The sequence below is a fragment of the Rattus norvegicus genome, chromosome 8, assembly GCF_021556685.1.
Source record: "Rattus norvegicus strain SHRSP/BbbUtx chromosome 8, alternate assembly SHRSP_T2T, whole genome shotgun sequence".
NCBI classification, from domain to species: domain Eukaryota; kingdom Metazoa; phylum Chordata; class Mammalia; order Rodentia; family Muridae; genus Rattus; species Rattus norvegicus.
This window is the reverse complement of record NC_141541.1, coordinates 11,216,708-11,239,524: the sequence shown is the minus strand read 5'-3', so window position 1 is coordinate 11,239,524 and position 22,817 is coordinate 11,216,708. Positions and strand designations below refer to the sequence as shown.

General features: G+C 43.2%; 1 protein-coding gene across 1 annotated transcript in view; it reads left to right on the top strand.

Annotated features, from left to right (window-relative positions):
• The first annotated feature begins 1,984 nt into the window (after positions 1 to 1,984).
• Birc3 (baculoviral IAP repeat-containing 3) overlaps positions 1,985 to 22,817 on the top strand; it is a 57,647-nt gene continuing 36,814 nt past the window's right edge. The window contains exon 1 of the mRNA XM_087563890.1: positions 1,985 to 2,108. The gene's annotated coding sequence lies outside the window, so the exon portion shown is untranslated. The remainder of the gene's footprint in view (positions 2,109 to 22,817) is intronic.

The window sequence follows — 22,817 nt, the reverse complement described above, 5'->3', positions numbered from 1 at the left end:
AGAGGATAGGAGAAAGGCAGAGAGACTGAGTAGAGAAGTAGAGGCTGGCCATGAGCATGTGGAGGCGGGTAGGGAGGATGGAGAGGGGGGGTTTTCAACAAAGAGCAATTAATTTTTAAATTAAAATGAAAATCAATCTTAGAGAAATATATGCCTAAGTTTTCCTAATGGTTTTGTTCTTCAAAAAGACATGTGTACATGCACTGTGTTCATGCAAGTGCCCATGGAGGCCGGAAGAGGCTGTTGGATCCCCTGGGAGCTGCCATGTTTGGGGCTAGGAACTCAACTGGGGTCTTTTGCAAGAGCAGCCAGTGCTCTTGAGAACCAAGCCAATTCTCCACCCTTCATTCCGCACTCCATTTTTCTACCAAAAAGTAATTGCAAAGGAATGTGAGGAGGGTCAGAATAGCAACCACAATTTGTGCTTCTCTAGAATGCTTCAAGATGAGTGTAGACCTGGAGTTGTTTTGAAAAGCTGCAATTCTGTGGGTGAGACCCATACCTTAGAGGACATTTGCCTCAGTGGAGACCAAGTGCAAACAGGCTTTCCCTAAGTCCTGAATCTGCCTTACTGAGGTCTAGAGAGTATCTACACCATGTCTGGGGACTGTCCTGATGCCACGAGTTCTAATCTACGTTATCTGAGAGGCTCAACGCCTACGGGAGAGCACATCGCCTTTCCTTCTTCCTCATGCTTCCGTGCCTGCACGTATGTTAATAAATCTCTTTTGTCCTGCATGTCTACTGCTAATTTATTTTAGTAGATTCAACGTAGGCTTTTGTTTTGGGTGGGGAGTGAGGCGGGCTGGGGAGAATGAGTAAATCAGGGTGTAAGTCTAGGCTCTGGGCATACAGTATGCTGGGCACACTCGCTAAGCGTAAACTTTCTCATTAGGTGACGTCATAGTCAATTATTAAACCTTCAGAAGAAAGTTTCTGAAGTTTTTGTTTCTTGAATAAAACCCTTCTAAAATATTTCCATTGCAGTTTATTTTATTTTTCTTTGTATTCGATGGCAACAGGAAAGCCCATGAGCGTGTTTAGGAAGCTGGGAGGAGCGTGTTGAGATGGCACAGATAACAGTGCTTGGAGGGGCCTTCAAGGTGTCGGTCGTAATTAGTCCAGTTCATGCCTTTAATTACCACAGTTGGAGGCTGAGGTCGGATGATTACCCGGGTTCTAGGCTATTCTGGGATGCACAATGAGATACTTTCTTTCTTTCTTTTTCTATTCTTTTTTTTGGAGCTGGGGACCGAACCCAGGGTCTACCACTGAGCCAAATCCCCAACCCCATGAGATACTTTCTTAACGAGCAAACAAACAAGCAGGAACAAACCACAGGTAAGCATGTTATTTTTATTTTTGCCTTTCAAATTTGAAGCACTTGAACTGGGACAGCTGTTGAAGGGTGGGATCATTGTGAGTCTTGTGCTCTGTTGCTGTGGCGATGAGATGTCTGTGATTCATTGTTTGCTTTAAACAGTCCTGACAGGACAGTACCTGAGTGAATGGATTAGAACGGACGGACGAATGGCTGAAGTTCAAAGAGGTCGCCACTAGATGGCAATGCTCACTTGGACTTGTGCATCTGGGTCCACTCTTGTCTTAGCCCAGCACAAGCTCCCTAAACCTTGGGAGAGGTTAGATGTAGCTGAATTGGTAGGGTGCATGCGGAGTTTGTGAAAAGCATTGGGTCAGTGCCCCAACCCTGCATATACAGGTGCGGTCATACAAACTGTAATCTCAACAGTCTGGAGGTGGTGGCCGGTGATCAGACTTTTGACTATCTAGTGAGTTTGAGGCAAGCCTGGGTTATACTGCCACCGGCCAACATTTTTGTAATCTGTTTGCACAGTTCTGAAGTGTGAGTGCTATGGTTTGTATATGCTTGGCTCAGGCAATGGCATGATTAGAAGGTGTGACCCTGTTGGAGTAGGTGTGTCACCGTGGGTGTGGGCTTTAAGACCTTCTTCCTAGCTACCTGGAAGCCAGTCTTCTGCTAGCAGCTTTCGGATGAAGATGTGAAACTCTCAGCTCTGCCTGCACCATGCCTGCCTGGATGCTGCCATGTTCCTGCCTTGATGATAATGGACTGAACCTCTGAACCTGTAAGCCAGTCCCAATTAAATGTTGTCCTTATAAGAGTTGCCTTGGTCATGGTGCCTCTTCACAGCAGTAAAATCCTAACTAAGACAATGAGTGTTAGGGTTTTTTATTGCTGTGACAAAACACCATACCAAAAAGCAAGTTGGGGAGGAAAGGAATTATTTAGTTTATACTTCCTATAGTCCCTCATTGGAGGAAATCAGGGCAGGAACTCAAGTAGTGTTGAAACCTGGAGGCAGGAACTGGTATAGAGGCCATGGCGAGGGCACTGCTTACTGGCTTGCTCCCCCTGACTTGCTCATCCTGCTTTCTTATAGAATTCGGAACTACCAACCCAGGGATGGCACCACCCACGATGGGCTGGGCCCTCCCACATTTGGTCACTCATTGAGAAAATGCCATATATCTCATGGAGGCATTTCCTCAACTGAGGCTCCTTTTACTGTGATAACTGTAGTTTGTGAAAAGTGACAAAACTAGTTGGTACAGTGTGTGCACTTTTGTAAATGATGTTGTTTTCCAAGATCCAAAGGTTGGAGGAGGTAATGCCCCATCTCAGGGTTTTGTGTGCCCAGCATACCTGAACCTCCCTTATGATTTCCCCTTCATCTCTAGCCAGTTCTCCATGGTATTGAGAGTAAATAGACCTCACCCCCACCCCTGGAAATAGTTTTAGATGTCATCTTTTATATTTCAACTTCAAGCCAAGAAAACAGGAGACACGTAAACCTCAAGGCTCACGATGGTAGAATAACTCTCAAGAGCTGGTTTAGTTCACCTGTCTCAAACTCATGGTCCAAAAAATAAATATGATGTGCTGAGATATCTGTACATTAAAGATGCACAGACTGAAAGGAAAATATCCTTCATGGATTTGATGCCCCCTCCTTGTACACATGTGGGATCCAGTCATAGCATTCAATCCAATTCCCTGGTATGCTGCAGATAATCTGGGGGTCCAACCATAACATTACATTTTTCTGTTCTTTTTGTCATGCTACAATAGAACAGTTTCTGAGATTCAGTTCATTATCATCATCTTACTTCCTAGGCAAGCATTCAACCTTCAACCACTGAGTTAAATTTCTAGTTCCCTTTAGGCCTTACTTTTAGACATATCCCAAACTAGCCTGGATCTCACTCTGTAGTCCTATAGACAAGACTGACCTTGAATGTCTGATCTCCAGCTTCCAAGTGCTGGGTTACAGGCAAACACACCACACCTGCACTGGCCTGACACTTTTTATTCCTGGAGAATCTTTGAGATTCCCTTGCTTGCTGCAGTTCTACTGGCTTTGCATTTGACCTTTAAACCAGCCTGTTTTCTCTCTCCTCCTGGTAAGTGTGGTGGTTTGAATAGGAATACCTCCTTCCTTCAATAGTCTACTTCTGCTGCTTGCAGATCAAGATGTAGAAGTCTCAGTTCTTTCTCCATCCAGCATCATGTCTGCCTGTGTGCTGCTGTGTTTTCCACCATGATGATAATGGACTGAATCTCAGAAACTGTAAGCCAGCCCCAATTAAGTGTTTTCCTTTTTAAGAGTTGCCTTGTGGGGTTGGGGATTTAGCTCACTGGTAGAGCGCTTGCCTAGCAACCGCAAGGCCCTGGGTTCGGTCCCCAGCTCCGAAAAAAAGAAAAAAGAAGAAAAAAAAAAGAGTTGCCTTGTAATGGTGTCTCTTCACAGCAACAAAACCCTAACTAAGACAGTAAGCGACAGGATTTTTGAATGGAAGAGGTTCTAACTGCAAATACCAGAATTGTCTCTTTAGCACAGTGGCTTCTGTTTCATGGAGTTCTGGCCTCAGTATATGAGCCTTCATAGCTGATTCCTGGTTAGTCACATCACCACACTTCAGTTGTGTTACTCAAATGTACTTTTACAGAGACTGATACAACCAGTTGGCTGTCACCAGGGCTGTGTTTGTTTACAAGAACCAACAAAGCATTTCACTGTCAAAAGTAGATGTGCAATCAGGAAAAAACAAATAAAATCCAGCTTCTATTGAGCTTGGGAAGCGCTTCAGTTGGTAAAGTACTTTACGTTGTGTATACAAAGGCATGCATGTGGTCCTGTAAGACTCTCAGAGAGAATCTTCCCTTAGGAGGGAGATCCTCGAGGCCAATGACCAGTCTGAGTCCACAGGCTGCAATCTAGAAGAGGATTTTTTTTTTTTTACATTTTTTTTTTTATTAACTTGAGTATTTCTTATATACATTTCGAGTGTTATTCCCTTTCCCGGTTTCCGGGCAAACATCCCCCTCCCCCCTCCCCTTCCTTATGGGTGTTCCCCTCCCAACCCTCCCCCCATTGCCGCCCTCCCCCCATAGACTAGTTCACTGGGGGTTCAGTCATAGCAGGACCCAGGGCTTCCCCTTCCACTGGTGCTCTTACTAGGATATTCATTGCTACCTATGGGGTCAGGGTCCAGGGTCAGTCCATGTATAGTATTTAGGTAGTGGCTTAGTCCCTGGAAGCTCTGGTTGCTTGGCATTGTTGTACTTTTGGGGTCTCGAGCCCCTTCAAGCTCTTCCAGTTCTTTCTCTGATTCCTTCAATAGGGGACCTATTCTCAGTTCAGTGGTTTGCTGCTGGCATTCGCCTCTATATTTGCTGTATTCTGGCTGTGTCTCTCAGGAGCGATCTACATCCGGCTCCTGTCGGTCTGCACTTCTTTGCTTCATCCATCTTGTCTAATTGGGTGGCTGTATATGTATGGGCCACATGTGGGGCAGGCTCTGAATGGGTGTTCGTTCAGTCTCTGTTTTAATCTTTGCCTCTCCCTTCCCTGCCAAGGGTATTCTTTTTCCTCATTTAAAGAAGGAGTGAAGCATTCACATTTTGATCATCCGTCTTGAGTTTCGTTTGTTCTAGGGATCTAGGGTAATTCAAGCATTTGGGCTAATAGCCACTTATCAATGAGTGCATACCATGTATGTCTTTCTGTGATTGGGTTAGCTCACTCAGGATGATATTTTCCAGTTCCAACCATTTGCCTACGAATTTCATAAACTCGTTGTTTTTGATAGCTGAGTAATATTCCATTGTGTAGATGTACCACATTTTCTGTATCCATTCCTCTGTTGAAGGGCATCTGGGTTCTTTCCATTTTCTGGCTATTATAAATAAGGCTGCGATGAACATAGTGGAGCACGTGTCTCTTTTATATGTTGAGGCATCTTTTGGGTATATGCCCAAGAGAGGTATAGCTGGATCCTCAGGCAGTTCAATGTCCAATTTTCTGAGGAACCTCCAGACTGATTTCCAGAATGGTTTTACCAGTCTGCAATCCCACCAACAATGGAGGAGTGTTCCTCTTTCTCCACATCCTCGCCAGCATCTGCTGTCACCTGAGTTTTTGATCTTAGCCAATCGCACTGGTGTGAGGTGAAATCTCAGGGTTGTTTTGATTTGCATTTCCCTTATGACTAAAGATGTTGAACATTTCTTTAGGTGTTTCTCAGCCATTCGGCATTCCTCAGCTGTGAATTCTTTGTTTAGCTCTGAACCCCATTTTTTAATAGGGTTATTTGTTTCCCTGCGGTCTAACTTCTTGAGTTCTTTGTATATTTTGGATATAAGGCCTCTATCTGTTGTAGGATTGGTAAAGATCTTTTCCCAATCTGTTGGTTGCCGTTTTGTCCTAACCACAGTGTCCTTTGCCTTACAGAAGCTTTGCAGTTTTATGAGATCCCATTTGTCGATTCTTGATCTTAGAGCATAAGCCATTGGTGTTTTGTTCAGGAAATTTTTTCCAGTGCCCATGTGTTCCAGATGCTTCCCTAGTTTTTCTTCTATTAGTTTGAGTGTGTCTGGTTTGATGTGGAGGTCCTTGATCCACTTGGACTTAAGCTTTGTACAGGGTGATAAGCATGGATCGATCTGCATTCTTCTACATGTTGCCCTCCAGTTGAACCAGCACCATTTGCTGAAAATGCTATCTTTTTTCCATTGGATGGTTTTGGCTCCTTTGTCAAAAATCAAGTGACCATAGGTGTGTGGGTTCATTTCTGGGTCTTCAATTCTATTCCATTGGTCTATCTGTCTGTCTCTGTACCAATACCATGCAGTTTTTATCACTATTGCTCTGTAATACTGCTTGAGTTCAGGGATAGTGATTCCCCCTGAAGTCCTTTTATTGTTGAGGATAGCTTTAGCTATCCTGGGTTTTTTGTTATTCCAGATGAATTTGCAAATTGTTCTGTCTAACTCTTTGAAGAATTGGATTGGTATTTTGATGGGGATTGCATTGAATCTGTAGATTGCTTTTGGTAAAATGGCCATTTTTACTATATTAATCCTGCCAATCCATGAGCATGGGAGATCTTTCCATCTTCTGAGGTCTTCTTCAATTTCTTTCCTCAGTGTCTTGAAGTTCTTATTGTACAGATCTTTTACTTGCTTGGTTAAAGTCACACCGAGGTACTTTATATTATTTGGGTCTATTATGAAGGGTGTCGTTTCCCTAATTTCTTTCTCGGCTTGTTTCTCTTTTGTATAGAGGAAGGCAACTGATTTATTTGAGTTAATTTTATACCCAGCCACTTTGCTGAAGTTGTTTATCAGCTTTAGTAGTTCTCTGGTGGAACTTTTGGGATCACTTAAATATACTATCATGTCATCTGCAAATAGTGATATTTTGACCTCTTCTTTTCCGATCTGTATCCCTTTGATCTCCTTTTGTTGTCTGATTGCTCTGGCTAGAACTTCAAGAACTATATTGAATAAGTAGGGAGAGAGTGGGCAGCCTTGTCTAGTCCCTGATTTTAGTGGGATTGCTTCAAGTTTCTCTCCATTTAGTTTAATGTTAGCAACTGGTTTGCTGTATATGGCTTTTACTATGTTTAGGGATGGGCCTTGAATTCCTATTCTTTCCAGGACTTTTATCATGAAGGGGTGTTGAATTTTGTCAAATGCTTTCTCAGCATCTAATGAAATGATCATGTGGTTCTGTTCTTTCAGTTTGTTTATATAATGGATCACGTTGATGGTTTTCCGTATATTAAACCATCCCTGCATGCCTGGGATGAAGCCTACTTGATCATGGTGGATGATTGTTTTGATGTGCTCTTGAATTCGGTTTGCCAGAATTTTATTGAGTATTTTTGCGTCGATATTCATAAGGGAAATTGGTCTGAAGTTCTCTTTCTTTGTTGTGTCTTTGTGTGGTTTAGGTATAAGAGTAATTGTGGCTTCGTAGAAGGAATTCGGTAGGGCTCCATCTGTTTCAATTTTGTGGAATAGTTTGGATAATATTGGTATGAGGTCTTCTATGAAGGTTTGATAGAATTCTGCACTAAACCCGTCTGGACCTGGGCTCTTTTTGGTTGGGAGACCTTGAATGACTGCTTCTATTTCCTTAGGAGTTATGGGGTTGTTTAACTGGTTTATCTGTTCCTGATTTAACTTCGGTACCTGGTATCTGTCTAGGAAATTGTCCATTTCCTGAAGATTTTCAAGTTTTGTTGAATATAGGTTTTTATAGTAAGATCTGATGATTTTTTGAATTTCTTCTGAATCTGTTGTTATGTCTCCCTTTTCATTTCTGATTTTGTTAATTTGGACGCACTCTCTGTGTCCTCTCGTTAGTCTGGCTAAGGGTTTATCTATCTTGTTGATTTTCTCAAAGAACCAACTTTTGGTTCTGTTGATTCTTTCTATGGTCCTTTTTGTTTCTACTTGGTTGATTTCAGCTCTGAGTTTGATTATTTCCTGCCTTCTACTCCTCTTGGGTGTATTTGCTTCTTTTTGTTCTAGAGCTTTTAGGTGTGCTGTCAAGCTGCTGACATATGCTCTTTCCTGTTTCTTTCTGCAGGCACTCAGCGCTATGAGTTTTCCTCTTAGCACAGTTTTCATTGTGTCCCATAAGTTTGGGTATGTTGTATCTTCATTTTCATTAAATTCTAAAAAGTTTTTAATTTCTTTCTTTATTTCTTCCTTGACCAGGTTATCATTGAGTAGAGCATTGTTCAATTTCCACGTATATGTGGGCATTCTTCCCTTATTGTTATTGAAGACCAGTTTTAGGCCGTGGTGGTCCGATAGCACGCATGGGATTATTTCTATCTTTCTGTACCTGTTGAGGCCCGTTTTTTGACCAATTATATGGTCAATTTTGGAGAAAGTACCATGAGGAGCTGAGAAGAAGGTATATCCTTTTGCTTTAGGATAGAATGTTCTATAAATATCCGTTAAGTCCATTTGGCTCATGACTTCTCTTAGTCTGTCTACATCACTGTTTAATTTCTGTTTCCATGATCTGTCCATTGATGAGAGTGGGGTGTTGAAATCTCCCACTATTATTGTGTGAGGTGCAATGTGTGTTTTGAGCTTTAGTAAGGTTTCTTTTACGTATGTAGGTGCCCTTGTATTTGGGGCATAGATATTTAGGATTGAGAGTTCATCTTGGTTGATTTTTCCTTTGATGAATATGAAGTGTCCTTCCTTATCTTTTTTGATGACTTTTAGTTGGAAATTGATTTTATTTGATATTAGAATGGCTACTCCAGCTTGCTTCTTCTGACCATTTGCTTGGAAAGTTGTTTTCCAGCCTTTCACTCTGAGGTAGTGTCTGTCTTTGTCTCTGAGGTGTGTTTCCTGTAGGCAGCAGAATGCAGGGTCCTCGTTGCGTATCCAGTTTGTTAATCTATGTCTTTTTATTGGGGAGTTGAGGCCATTGATATTGAGAGATATTAAGGAATAGTGATTATTGCTTCCCGTTATATTCATATTTGGATGTGAGGTTATGTTTGTGTGCTTTCATTCTCTTTGTTTTGTTGCCAAGACGATTAGTTTCTTGCTTCTTCTAGGGTATAGCTTGCCTCCTTATGTTGGGCTTTACCATTTATTATCCTTTGTAGTGCTGGATTTGTAGAAACATATTGTGTAAATTTGGTTTTGTCATGGATTATCTTGGTTTCTCCATCAATGTTAATTGAGAGTTTTGCTGGATACAGTAACCTGGGCTGGCATTTGTGTTCTCTTAGGGTCTGTATAACATCAGTCCAGGATCTTCTGGCCTTCATAGTTTCTGGCGAGAAGTCTGGTGTGATTCTGATAGGTCTCCCTTTATATGTTACTTGACCTTTTTCCCTTACTGCTTTTAATATTCTTTCTTTATTTTGTGCGTTTGGTGTTTTGACAATTATGTGACGGGAGGTGTTTCTTTTCTGGTCCAATGTATTTGGAGTTCTGTAGGCTTCTTGTATGTCTATGGGTATCTCTTTTTTTAGGTTAGGGAAGTTTTCTTCTATGATTTTGTTGAAGATATTTACTGGTCCTTTGAGCTGGGAGTCTTCACTCTCTTCTATACCTATTATCCTTAGGTTTGATCTTCTCATTGAGTCCTGGATTTCCTGTATGTTTTGGACCAGTAGCTTTTTCCGCTTTACATTATCTTTGACAGTTGAGTCAATGATTTCTATGGAATCTTCTGCTCCTGAGATTCTCTCTTCCATCTCTTGTATTCTGTTGGTGAAGCTTGTATCTACAGCTCCTTGTCTCTTCTTTTGGTTTTCTATATCCAGGGTTGTTTCCATGTGTTCTTTCTTGATTGCTTCTATTTCCATTTTTAATTCCTTCAACTGTTTGATTGTGTTTTCCTGGAATTCTTTCAGGGATTTTTGCAATTCCTCTCTGTAGGCTTTTACTTGTTTATTAATGTTTTCCTGTGCTTCCCTAAGTGTGTTCATGTCTTTCTTGAAGTCCTCCAGCATCATGATCAAATATGATTTTGAAACTAGATCTTGCTTTTCTGGTGTGTTTGGATATTCCATGTTTGTTTTGGTGGGAGAATTGGGCTCCGATGATGGCATGTAGTCTTGGTTTCTGTTGCTTGGGTTCCTGCGCTTGCCTCTCGCCATCAGATTATCTCTAGTGTTACTTTGTTCTGCTATTTCCGACAGTGGCTAGACTGTCCTATAAGCCTGTGTGTCAGGAGTGCTGTAGACCTGTTTTCCTCTCTTTCAGTCAGTTATGGGGACAGAGTGTTCTGCTTTCGGGCGTGTAGTTTTTCCTCTCTACAGGTCTTCAGTTGTTCCTGTGGGCCTGTGTCTTGAGTTCACCAGGCAGCTTTCTTGCAGCAGAAAATTTGGTCTTACCTGTGGTCCCGAGGCTCAGGTTTGCTCGTGGGGTGCTGCCCAGGGGCTCTCTGCAGCGGCAGCAACCAGGAAGACCTGTGCCGCCCCTTCCGGGAGCTTCAGTGCACCAGGGTTCCAGATGGTCTTTGGCTTTTTCCTCTGGCGTCCGAGATGTGTGTGCAGGGAGCAGTCTCTTCTGGTTTCCCAGGCTTGTCTGCCTCTCTGAAGGTTTAGCTCTCCCTCCCACGGGATTTGGGTGCAGAGAACTGTTTATCCGGTCTGTTTCCTTCAGGGTCCGGCGGTGTCTCTGGCAGGGGTCCTGCCGCTCCTGGGCCCTCCCCCACGGGAGCCCAGAGGCCTTATACAGTTTCCTCTTGGGCCAGGGATGTGGGCAGGGGTGAGCAGTGTTGGTGGTCTCTTCAGCTCTGCAGCCTCAGGAGTGCCCACCTGACCAGGCGGTTGGGTCTCTCTCTCCAAGAGGATTTTTATTGATCAGGATACACAGGTATCTGTGGGTGTCCTAGTCAATTTGGAAGACTGGCGCGCCTAACAGAACCAGGGGCAGGTTTTTATAGGGCATTGGGGAGCAGAAGCAGGCTTACAGAAGCAGATGTATGGTTACAGGGATGTGATTGGTGGAGTAAATGAGGCATACGTGTATGTTACCTATTTTGGCTATAATCATAACAGTGAGTTAGCAAAAAGTATATGGTGGTCAGGGCTTCTGGGGGGTCAGGGACTGTTTCTTTTTCCTGTCAGGTGGCCCATGGAGCAGTGCCCATAATTTAGTCTGGTTTCTGCATTTTGTTTTCTTTTCTGGTCTGTTTCGTCTAAATGATGGGTCAGCTTGTCCCACATATCTAAAAACTTACTTTTTACTTCTATAGTTGAGGGCCTTGGGCTTGTACAATTCCCTTTCTGGGAGGGGGTCTTTCAGTCCAACCTTCAGGCACCTATAAAAGAGCTGTGTTCTTCAGGAGGGTTGGCGGTGTGTGTGTGTGTGTGTGTGTGTGTGTGTGTGTGTGTGAGTGTGCTTGTAATCCTGCATTGAGGCAAAGATAGGCAGAGTTTTGCTGGCCAGACAACCTATCCTGTCTCCAAAAAACCCAAGAAGGGTGGGTCCTAAAGAATGAATGGATCCTGGGTTTATTCTCTGGACTGCACATACCAAAAATCAAACAAAACTATAATAAGCAGCTCTTGTGCCAGGAAATGTTCGAGAATTTCAAAAGGCCACCAAGGAGGCGATTCAGATGTAATCGCATTAGGGCCCCTTTATTTAAGCTCTAGCTTGGTGCACCCCAACGACTCTTGAAGGACCCTAGTTCTTACTGAAGTGTAAGAGCTAGTAAGAGGCTTGGCCTGGTAGAAAGTAGGAAGGTTATGAGGATCCTAAGGGTTTTTGCCAGTTTTATACCCATTGCCTCAGGTCAACATTAGGCCAAGTACCAGCTTCTGGCCCAGGGTCAAGGTTAGGCCAAGTTCCATTCTCCACCCACAGTTCTCAGGAGAATGTTCTCAGGGACATTCTTGAAAATCTGCAAAATGTACTGACATAGTCACCTGACCCTCTGGTCCCAGATAGAGTTTGAGTGCATGTCATATGCCTGCTAGCCAATAGAGTCAAAGGTCAATATGCTTAGCCAATAAGTTTAAACTGTAACCTTGCTGAGGTAACCTGTACCCCTAAAAAGTATAAAAACTGCTTGTTTTAGCTATTTGGAGTCACCTTCTAGTTACCATGAGGAGCTGATTGAGGGTCAACCCTGATGTGCTGGAAAATAAACCTCTTGCGTTTGCATCGAACTCTGTTCTTGTGTCTCACTTGAGGGGTATCCCAGTAGTTAACACTCACTTGGAGCATTACAAGATCATTAGAGCAAAAAAAATTATCTCTAAAATAAGAGTACGAGTCCTTGCCCCAACTAGTATGAAAATTCAGACTTTTTCTCTCTCCCTTCCCCCTCCTCTCTTCCTCCCTCCCCGTCCCCTCCCCTGTGTGAGCCACTGTACTTATGTGAAGGTCAGAGGATAGTTTTTGGAATCTGTTTTTTCTTGTGTGTGTCCAGGAAACAGGGCTCAAGTCAGTGTGGTCATACAGAAAGTTCTACCCACTGAGCATTCTTTGCGGCTGTGTTTTCTGATTTCATTGACAGGCCTAGATTATGTAAGCTTTTCTGCTCAGGTCTTTTCCCATGATGCATCTGAATTTAGTAAACAGAACATCTAATCATCCTTAGGCATTAGGTAGTGAATATCGATTTTCCCCCTAAAAGCTCACACAGAGGATACACTTTGCCTTTAAATACATGCATCTGAAGATGTTTAGGTATGACAGACCCCATCTTCCATTCCTGGGTATGTTTTGAGGTATGATTGACATCTTAGAAGGGAAATGGGACTCTGTGCTCTGTTAGTCAGGCAGGAGTGCCACCATTGCTTAAAGTGGCATACCTGTGGCACTTAGTGTGGCTGAGGGACCCAGGTTGCCAGATGAACTGTTAGGAAATGGGTGTGCACGTAGCCTATGCAACCCAGCTTCTGAAGCTTTCCCTACCCCTGCCTATTTCATTCTCAGTAGCCCAGGCTAGCCTGGAGCTTACAATGTAGCTCAACCTGGTGTCAAACCACTGATCCTTCTCTGTATGTCTCCCAAATGCCTGGGTCGTGGGCATGTGCCAGCCTCCTAATTTCAAGCCTTGTAATAAGGACAGAGCTCTCCCGTATGCTCTGCTGCAGGCATGCTCTGCTGCAGGGAACACAGTAGAAGTAGCAGGGGGATGTAACTCAGTGCTTCCCAGGCACATACTTCCTCTTTCCTCTTCTATCAAGCATGTGGGTTTGTTGCTTAGTGTGATGCTGTGCTGGACAGAAAGTAATGAAAGGGAGTCCATGTGGGTATTGATTTGATAAAGCTGACGGATTAGGAGGAGTTCACATTTCCACATTCTCTGAAGGATCTTTAACTTGTTAATAGTCATGTATTAATTTACTGTGTCTTGCTTCATATGTCACATGGGATCAGAGGACAACCTAAGGGGATCATTTCCCTTTTCTTATCGTGTGGAACCACGGGGATCAAACTCAGGCCATCAGGCTTGGTAGCAAATGTCTTTACCTACTGAGCCATCTGAAATACTATGATTCTTTGGATTTTTGTTTTTGTTTTTTGAGTCAGGTCTCCCTATGTAAACCTGGCTGTCTTGGAACTCACATTGTAGTCTAGGCTGGCCTGGAATTCACTATGTAGACCAAGCTAGCCTTGAATTCAGAGAGATCCTTCTTTAATCCCTCCTGAGATTAGAGGGAGTGTCTGACTCAGGGTTGTTCTGGATAAAATTTATGATAAGATTGTGCTCTGAAGTGATTTCAAACTATCTTAGTTAAAAATTATAGTCTTGGCCTGGAGAGATGACTCAGAGGTTAAGAGCACTGACTGCTCTTCCAGAGGTCCTGAGTTCAAGTCCTAGCAACCGCATGGTGGCTCACAACCATCTGTAATGGGATCTGATGCCCTCTTCTGGTGTGTCTGAAGAGAGTGACAGTGTATGTACATATAATAAAAAAAAATCTTTAAAAAATTACAGTCTTTTCAACTTTAAACATTCTCTATAAAATTAAAATGTATGTATGTATGTAATTATGTATGTATGTATCTTTGTATGTATGTATAAGTATCATATGAATGCCAGTTAAATGGCACTGGATCTACTACAACAAGAGTTGTAGGCAACTGTGAGTTGCCCACTATGAGCATCTTAATTGATGAACCATCTTTCTAGCTCCATCCTGGCCACTTTACTAATAAGGGAAAACACCAAATACATTTAAAAAAAGAAGCAAAGGAAGCTTAAGAAAACACCAGCATCAACAACAGAAAGCATCTGCTAGTGTCAAATATTTTAAGGTCATGTGATATATACTCTTGAACTCTGTGGCAACGCTTCTCAAGATATGCACTGTGATGTCACAAGGATGATCAAGCAATGACTGATAAGGTCATTATCTTTATGTTATACAGTCCATGTTAAAACTGCAGTTAACAGTTTAAGAATTAAAGTTAAAGAATTAAATAAAAGGTTGAAAGTATTAGAATTATGATTACATTTAGTTGTCTGACCTGCAAATGTTTATCAACAAAATCAGGGCAATGGTTCTTCTCACATCAGCTTTAAAGAGCTTTAACCCATGGAAATAATGCAGAATATTCTATGTCATAAAAATATCCCAAATGTCTGTCTTCTGAGTGTTAGATGTCAGTTATAATTGTCCTTTCCCCGTTTTTATCCATTAAAACCTTATTATAAATATTGGGCATATAAATAAAACATCATCAGACCCAAAAGGCCACATGCGTGGATGAGTTTATAAAAGTCAGAGCATGTTAATTTAATGTTTGATGTTCTAAATCTACTTATTTTCCTGAAAATGTGATTTCATTTTTCTTGAGAGATGAATAGCATAGCAGCTTCTAAATGAACCTGTTGGGATAACCCACCCACACATGTTGTAAGGTGTGTCCCTGTATTCTCATTTGTTAATTGCTGGGTTTATAGCACCAGGTGAGCAGGAGATTTAAATGTTTGTCACTTCCTTGCCTACCTCAAAAAAAAAAAAAAAAAAAAAAGGCAAGGCTGCCTTGGGGAAGGTCATGTAACCTCCAAGGTCAAATGAAAGGGTAAGGAGTGTAGCTTTGCATAATAAAGATCTGGTGGTTGAAGGATGGATGGGGTGGTGGTGGTGGTGGTGGTGGTGGTGGTAGTGGTGGTGGTGGTGGTGGTGGTGGTGCAGAAGGACCTAAAGAGAAATGCAGAGGGACGGAAGCTTGGCTGCCCCAGCAAACAGGCCAGCAGCCTTATACCATACAGATTTCTCTGAGTCTTTATTAGTAAGCCCCAAGTGGACCCCCAAAGTCCACACAATATTAACCAAATTCTCATTTTCATTCATTTGTCGGTGGAAGATGAGAGTGATTTCAATTCTTTGCAATATCAAACCAAGCAACAGTATTTGTGGGGTGCAAGCAGCTCTGCGGTAGGGCATGGGGTTCTCTGGGAGTATGCCAGCTAAATGTTATGGTAGCTCTGGTTTTACCTTTTTATAAATCTGAAACTGATTTTCTTATCAGCTCTGTTGATGTGCACCCCACCAAGAGTGAGTAAGGGCCCCTTCCCCACACTCCCTTCAGCCTTCTTGTCACTGGTGGAGCAAAGGAATTTTAATTTGCACTTCACTGGTGATTAGGGAAACTGAACTTTTGAAAATAGTTATTGGCGATTTGTTTGTTGCTTTTCTTGTTTTTGAAAACTGTTCGATTCACTTGCACCATTAGTTGATTGGCAGTGTCATTTCCTCGGTATCTAATTTCTGTAATTCTTTGTAAATCGTGGGTACCAACCCCCTGTCTGAAGAGTAACGAGCTAAGGTTTTCTCCCAATCTGTCCACTCTGCTGGTAGCTGCTTTCATTGAACAGAAAAGGTCATTTCATGCAGTGTCATCTTTCAATACCAGCTGTCAGTTCCATGGGTGTTCCGTTCAGAAAGCTCTTGCCTACCTTCATCTCTCAGAGGGTATTCCCTATATTCTTTTCTTTAAGTTTTAGTGTTTCTGGTTTGAATTTGGTTTGGTTTTTCAAGACAGGGTTTCTCTGTGTAGCCTTGCCTGTCCTGTAAGTCTCGCCATAAGCCAGGCTGGCCTCAAACCCTCTGACTCCCATGTGCTGGGTGTTTCCAGTTTTAAATTAATGTCTTCAATCCATTTTGAACTGATTTATCTTCTGTACAAGGCAAGAGATGAGAATCTAATTGTATTCTTCCCAGGTAGGAAGGCAGTCTTACCATTTGTTGAAAAGATAGCTTTTCCCAGTTTTTGCCTTCTTTTTTTTTTTTTAAAGATTTATTCATTTATTTTATATAAGTACACTGTAGCTGTCTTCACACACACCAGAAGAGGGCATCGGATCTCTTTACAGATGGTTGTGAGCCACCATGTGGTTGCTGGGAATTGAACTCATGACCTCTGGAAGAGCAGTCGGGTGCTCTTAACCGCTGAGCCATCTCTCCAGCCCCAGTTTTTGCCTTCTTTATCACAAATTAAGTGGCCATAGTTCTGCTGTTTTACTCTTGGCCCTCCACTGTTTTCGTTTTTCCCTCAGTACAGACTTGCTTCGAGGGCAGACATTGTGACATCTCCAGCTGGGTTTTACTGTCATTGCTTTGGCTGTTCCTGGTCTTTTTTTGGTTCTGTGTGAATTCTCGGATCATTTTTACTAAACCTCATTGAATATTTCTTAGGGATAATTTGTAAAACTGCCTGGGCCTGGTATTTGGGTTTTTTGTAAGAAGATTATATACTTAGCCAGTTTGACATTTTCCCTGGTTGGGTGCTGGGGACAAAACCCTGGGCCTTGAATGTTTGCCAGGCAAACACTGGTCAATTGTTAGAGGACTTTGTTTTTCCTAGATAAGCTCTCCCTGGGCTCAAGCTGAAGTCAGTAAGTAACAGAGTCTGGCCTTGAATTTCTTATTCTTCTGCTTCCACTTCTTGAGTGCTTATATGGGCAGGCCCTACCTGACTGTGCCTTAATTTTTGAAATAAAATTATTCCTTAAGAAAAAAATTATGGGCTGGAGAGATGGCTCAGTGGTTAAGAGCACTGACTGCTCTTCCAGAGGTCCTGAGTTCAATTCCCAGCAACCACATGGTGGCTCACAACCATCTGTAATGGGATCCTACACCCTCTTCTGGTGTGTCTGAAGACAGCTACAGTGTACTTATATAGAATAAATAAATAAATCTGTTTAAAAAAAAAGAAAAAAATTATATTTGTACATTCATCTAACAAAGACTATGTCTGGGTTCTGTATTACCCCCCAACACACACACACACACCTTATCCACACACACACACACACACACACACACACACACACACACACCTTATCCACACACACACACACCTTATCTGTCTTCTAATAAGTGTGAAGACAAGAGGGACAAAAGTTACGCCCTACCCAGGGCACACCAGACCACAGCAGACCACACCAGACCACACCAGACTAGACTACATATTACATATACTGAGTAGCACACGCCAAGGAAGAAAGCATCAGGGATATAGGCTGTGCTTATACATGTTATCAGATAGAGAGGGTTCATGGTGGCCAGCAGAGCCCAGAGGCCTCTGATTCAGCACTGGGAGGTGCTGCAGAGGGACTGTAGTCTCTCTCGGTCAGCTTTCATTGTAGGGAGCCGTATTTGGGCCTGGCCACTTTGTAACTGTGTGGCCACAGTTAAGATTACTGCCATAAAGTCATGGGATTGTTGGACAGAGGCCTCTCCCATGTATTTACAGCACAGGAAGAAAAGACCAAGTAGTAAACACCCGGCGTCTCCACTGCATGACCTCTGCTGAGCCCGGCTGATGCATGTGGAACTGACACACCTGGACCACACCTGGGTGGTGGTCAATTTACTTCTGCCTTTTGCTTCCTCAGCCTTTATCCTTGAGATTTAGGCTGGTCTTCTCGGATTTCTCCTTAATTAATTCAGGTCTCATAGTCGGTCTTTTGTCACCGAAGTCACCAGCCAGGTAGTCACGAGCCAGGGTTTCCCACTGTGCTTCCCAGATATTTTCTACCTGTAGAACTTGGGTATATAAGTGGTAAATAAAGCTACAGGAGACTCTTCCTCCTTCCTCTCTCTCTCTGACTCTCTTCCGCTCTTCCTCTCTCTCTCTCTCTCTCTCTCTCTCTCTCTCTCTCCCTCTCTTCCTCTCCTGGCTTGACACGATAACCTGTGTGTGTGTGTGTGTGTGTGTGTGTGTGTGTGTGTGTGTGTGTGTGTTTCTTTAATCCCACAGGCTTTCACCCGATTCTCGGTACCGTTGTTGGTGCAGGCGCCGACATTTCATTTCTGGCCTCTAGAGAAGAAACGTTCTTCCTTTGTAAGAAAGCTGGTCTTAAACCCTTTATTATCAGGCTCACAGTGTGGCCAACAGAGTTCAGGGAGAGAAAAGACCCCTGAAAGTTGTCCTCTGATGTCCACACAAAACCAGTTCATTAACATTTTTACTTCTATTCCATCGTATTTATTTTGTTGTCATACATGTGTATATGTTTAATGTAACTTGATCATTTTGAGCACTCTTCATTACCCTCTCTTGTCCTCTCCTTAACTATGACTGGTCACAAGCGTGTGAGAGACCACGTGAGTTTCATTAGGGTGCTACAGGAGCACAAGTGAGGGGTTGCTTACAGGAGCATGGCACCTGCAGTGGCTCCCTGCTAAAGAAACTGTCTCTCCTGTCTCCTTCTCCCTAGCAATCATGAACTGCCCTGATCCTCAGGAAAGGGCAAGGCCTATGAGTCTCTGCCTATCTCATGACAAGATGTTGACAGGTCCAACATGCAACTGTAAGGCTCAAAGTGACTCTTAACTACCAGGAGACTCCTCAAGTGAGACACAAGAACGGAGTTTGATGCAAATGCAAGAGGTTTATTTTTTCTGGCACATCAGGGTCAACCCTCGATCAGCCCCTCATGGCGGGTGATTAGAAGGTGACCCCAAATAGCTATAACAAGCAGTTTTTATACTTTTTATGGGTACAGGTTACATCAGCAAGGCTACAGTTTAAATTTAATGGCTAAGCATATTGACCTTTGAATTTATTGGCTAGCAAGCACATGACATGCATTTGTACTCTATCTGGGACCAGAGGGTCAGATGACTATCAGTCAGTACATTCTGCAGTTTTTCAAGAATGTTCCTGCTCCTCCTGGGAACTGTGGGTGGAGAATGCAACTTGGCCTAGCCTTGACCTGAGGCAGGAAGCTGGTACTTGGTCTAGTCTTGACACGAGGCGGTGAGTGTAAGGCTGGCCAAAGCCCCTAGAGTCCTTCATTGACAGTACAGCATGTAGTAGGACTCACAAGTCCTGGGCTCAATCCCCACACTGCATACATTGAGCATGGTGATACACCTCTGTAATCCCAGCATTCGGGGAAGTGGAGGCAGGAGGATCAGAAATTAAAGGCCACCCTCTGTTACTTAGCCAGTCTGAGACTGTAGAACTAGAGTTTTAAAAAGGTTACTCATTGCCAGAGTCCGGATGTGCAGGGCTGGACGTGCCTGAGGGAGAGCCAGAGATAGGACTTGCCAAACCAGCTATCAGCCCCAAGGACATTGACCATCTGTAGCCACCCCCTCCCCTTCCTTCACCCCCCTGAGTGAGATGAGCCACCCTACCTGCCTGCCGAGCTGCTAGAGAGCACGTACACCTTGCTGATGTAATTTCGAGCTGAAAGTAACTGTGCACCATTTGAATTGACCAATCATGTGTAACCTCGAGAATGCCCCTATATAAACCCCCGAGTTTGGAAGCTCGGGGTCGATTCCTCTGTCTCCTGTGTGAGATACGTGTCGACCCGGGATCCCGCTAAGACCCGGAATCTCGTTAATAAAGCTACCTCCTGCTGTTACATCAAGACTGGCTACTCGTGATTCCTGGGGGCACCCCACCCCGCGATCGGAGCGAGAGTCGCGGCTCCCCGTTTAGGGGTACGCTCTTTCAAGACCACCCTAAGATATATGAGATATGAGATCATGTCTCAACCCTCCCCCAAACCTCACCTTCAATTTGAATATCTAAGAGAAACTGTAGTTAGCACAACTGTCCCCCAAGTTAGAGTTTATCAAAGATGTAACTCGGACCTCATCCATTTGTTATTCTTGAGGCTCTAACTAGTGTGGTAAAGAAAGAAAAAGAAACACAAGGAGCACATACTGAAAAGGAATAACTGGACATAGTGCCACTTGTGGGAATTGGGGGTTCATGGCCAGCTGGATTGGGGGTACAAGGCCAGCTGTATTACATAAGACTCTCAAAAAGTACAAAAACCAAGCAAACAAACAAACCAACACCAAAGGGTAGCTTTTTTAAAAAATTTTATTTATTTTATGTATGAGAACACTGTTGCTGTCTGCAGACACACCAGAAGAGGGCATCTGATCCCATTACAGATGGTTGTGAGCCACCATGTGGTTGCTGGGAATTGAACTCAGGACCTCTGGAAGAACAGTCAGTGCTCTTAACCGCTGAGCCATCTCTCCAGCCCCAAAGGGTAGCTTTGAAATGTAAACAGTCACAGAAGAAACCTAAATCACCAGAGGACACACGGCTATGTTCTTAACATCACTAACACCAGAGACTAAGACCAAAGCAGGAGGCAGCCCCTCTTTATCTGCTGTGCTGAAACTGGAAGTGCCAAGGATGGTAGGTTTGGGAAGTTCATGTAGCCACAGAAATCCTTCTAGTAACTTGCAGGTGGGAATTTAAAAGAGTATAAACGAAGTCACTGGGCAGTTGTCTTGCTTCTTTTTCTTTTGAGATAGCATCCTATTTTCTGTTAGGTACAAGAGCACTGCTCGGAGACCACTACTCACATATGCAGGCAAGAGTGTTTTTATTTAACAAAAGCAAGAATCCTGCAGGCAGGGTCAGCCACTTAAAAAAAATGGTGAACCCAGACAAACAGGATCAAGTCTTTGATAGGAAACTACGGGAATTTTAGCAAAGGTTAGGTAATCTAAAACTTCATTGAGGAAGTTACATGGGTTGGTTTCTGATTGACTGCTGTGTTAGTTTTACTACGTTTGTTGATGCCTTGAGAAAATTTCAGGAAATGACTCAGCTCTGATCTTATCCTCCAGTTGTCAGAGCCATCAATAATGACAACCCATTGTCACTAGCCCAATCTCCTTCCTTGGGAAACCCAAACTTTTCCATTCCCAAGGTTTTTTTTTGGGGGGGGGGCAGGGAATCTCTCATTTCTTTCTTTTAAGATTTTTTTAAAAAGATTTTATTTATTTATTATATGTATGTATGTGAGTACACTGTGGCTGTCTTCAGACACATCAGAAGAGGGCACCAGATCCCATTTCAGATGGTTGTGAGCCACCATGTGGTTGCTGAGAATTAAACTCAGGTCCTCTGGAAGAGCAGTCGGGTGCTCTTAACCACTGAGCCATCGCTCCAGCCCAGTATCTCTCATTTCTTATCAATTGAACTAAGGGAGACTCAAATTGCCTATGCAGGAGAATGCATAAATTGTCTGTGGTATACAAGGAAGGGGAATGCTGTGTTGTAATAAAAAGGACAGTGCGTTATTTAGTTACTCTTTTCATTGCTGTGACTAAGTACCTAAGAAGCAACGTGAGGGAGAGAGGGTTAATCTTGGTCATGGTTTGATGGAATATAATCTATCATAGATGGAATGGCATGGTGTTCACATTCAGGAAAGAGAGAAAGGATGGTAGTACTTAGCTGGCTGCCTCCTTTTCTCTTCCCATAGAGTCTAGGACTCTGTGGGACCTTCCGAGGCCCTGACAGTGTTTGCCCCCTGCTGAGCTTTGCTGATGCATATGAAAGCCTTTGTTCTCTTGAAGGAACTTCCCGGCTGGCCGTAGGGGGTAGGCAACACCTGAACAGTTAGATCTTTGAGTTCAACTTCAGTTTCAGTTTCTGTTTCCCTGCTGAGAATGTAAACTCATTTCTCCTTGGTGCTTACACTGGTTGGTTGGGCTATATATATCCTGTGAACCTAGTAAAAGCTTCAGCATTCATTTTCTCAACATGAGGGACCTGAGTCTGTGTGTTTTTTTCTTAAACCTCGAAGGCCTATGCCCAGTTCTCAGTATAGGGATGGTGCAGGCATTGTCAAGTGGAGGTCCCACCGAGAACCTGTAGAGAGGAAGCCCCTGACGAGGTCGTCCCAGGAAGCTGGCCGGCAAAGAAAGAGGGAGGTATTGGGTGAATACACAGCGAAAAAAATTTTGCACCATGGAAACCTTGAGTTCTACTTTATAGCTAACAGATCAGATAGTTGCTTACTCAAACAGCAGGGAATAGGGGTAAAGGTAAAAATAGCTAAAGAATTTATTAAAACTTTAGAAAAGACTAGTCCCTGCTTTGTTCATTCAGGAGGACTTAATATTCCTGATTGGGAACAGGTTAAGACAGATTTGCAAAGAAAACTACAGAGAGATGGCCCTGAGAGCATTCCTGTCTCCATGTTCTCCCTGTGGAGATTGGTCAAGGATGCTCTCTTTAGTACTAACACTAATATAAAGGGACCAATGTCAGAAATAGAAAGAACATTTGGAGCGGCACAGGATGATGCCTCTCGTAAGTCTTTACAAACCTCTGATTCAGATCAGGATTCAAGCTCAGAGGAGAATGAAGAGACATCAGAAGAAGTAATAGAGGTGCTTAAAAGGAAGATTAATAAGTGCAGGGTTGCTAAAAAAAATCAGAATCTCATCCTCCTAGTGAAAAATCCTTTCTTTAAAGAAGAGGGAGCTACTGCTCCTCCCGCCTATGAACCCTATCCTTCCTTGGAGTGGTATTATGGAGACAAGGCTCCAAGGAGAGGGGTAGTTTTTCCTGAGTCTCCCCCTGGACAGGGAGTGGCATATCCTGTTGTTGAGGTCCCAGACCCCAACAATGCAAGTCAGTCTATCAGACAGCATGTTCCTCTGAGTTTTAAGGAGTTGAAAAACCTGAAAGAAGCAGTCTCTGCTTATGGTCCCCTTGTTCCCTTTACTTCTGCTACTTTTGAATCTTATGTTACGTCCAA